The sequence below is a fragment of the Pteropus medius genome, unplaced genomic scaffold, assembly GCF_902729225.1.
Source record: "Pteropus medius unplaced genomic scaffold, Ma_sr-lr_union100, whole genome shotgun sequence".
In the NCBI taxonomy this organism is placed as follows: domain Eukaryota; kingdom Metazoa; phylum Chordata; class Mammalia; order Chiroptera; family Pteropodidae; genus Pteropus; species Pteropus medius.
Window position 1 is genome coordinate 727043 of NW_024349122.1, and position 1531 is coordinate 728573.

Consider the following 1531-nt stretch of genomic DNA (forward strand, 5'->3'; position numbering starts at 1 on the left):
CAATCCCAAACTCTCTTTTTCTTTGGGTACTCCTATGATCTCGATATTGTTATGCTTCATGTTGTCACAGAGGTCTCTTAAACTATTATTTTTTTTAAATGATTTTTTCTTTTTGTTGTTCTGATTAGGCTTATTCTGCTACCGTGTCTTCTAGTTTGCTGATTCAATCTTCTGCTTCATCCAATCTACTGTTGAATCCTTCTAGTGTATTTTTTATTTCAGTTACTGTATGGTTCTTTTTTTAAGATTTCTATGTCCTTTTTTATGCTTCCTATCTCTCTGTTGAGGTTCTCATTGTTCTCATCCCTTCTCCTAAGTTCGTTGAGCATCCTTATAACCATTATTTTGAACTGTGTCTCTGGTAGGTTGCTTGCCTCCATTTCATTTAGCTTATTTTCTGGCGTTTTCTCTTGTTGTTTAATTTGTGGTATGTTTCTTTGTTTTGTCATTTTATTAGCCTCTCTGTGTTCATTTCTATGTGTTAAGGATATTTGTTTTGTCTGTATGCCTTGGCCAGATGGCCTAATGTGGAAGGTGTCCTGTGTGAATCAGTGGTGCGCTGTCCCTGATTCTCTATGCTGGGGGCTCTGGATGTGATATTTGTGTATTGTGTATGATCTTCTGCTGTCGCTAAGCCTTACTTGTGTTAGTACATCAGTGGATGATATTAACACTCAGGCTGACTAATTGTGGTAACTGGCTGCACTCACAGGGTAAGAGTTACTGTGTGTGGGCTGACCCCACTGAGTGGGATTCACATTAGCAGGCTTATGTACTTGTTGCAACCACCTTTTGTGTGTACCGCTAATAGGGCTAGTCAAGATTTTCACTGTTGTGCTTTTGTGCTAGCCTCGGGATGCATTGGTTTTGTGGCCCCTTTGGAGAGGCTCCCCAGTAAGCCAAGATCATCCACTCCTTTTGATTGCTCAGGACTACCTCGTGGGAACTACAAAGTGATCCGCAAATGGTTGTTGCCTATGCTGGATCAGAGAGTTGCAGGTAAGTCTCTGGGTAATATGCATGTTGGGTAATGCAGGGACTCCAGGAGCCTCCTGGATATATGGAGTAAATTTCTCCCTGCCACTGCAGTGTCAATTTACATGCCAGCACTGTCTCTGTGGCTCCCTGTACAAGTTTCCAATCATAGCAAGGTCAGCTGCTGCTCACTTTGGGCCTGAATGTGCCACTCCAGGAAAGGGGCAGCTGCCTATCAATGTGCAGTGAGCACTTTGTGTATTGGATTGGGCAGGAGCTCAGGGAGTCAAGAGCCATCAGGCCAATAGCCTCATTTTTCTGTAATTTCTGTGTCAGCACTTTCTGTAGTAGTCACAGATTACATGGAGACAAGCTACTGCCTGTGACAGTTCCACGGACCCTTGAGATCCCCTCAAGAGAGATTGTAGTTTGTACAGGGACCAGTGGTCTGCCCACAACTGTCTTCCCCAAAATGCGCTCACTGTGCTAGCCAAGGTCTGTTGCCTGTGCAGAATGTGCAGCTCCAGAGCCAAGCAGGGCAGGGAAGGCTGCTTGT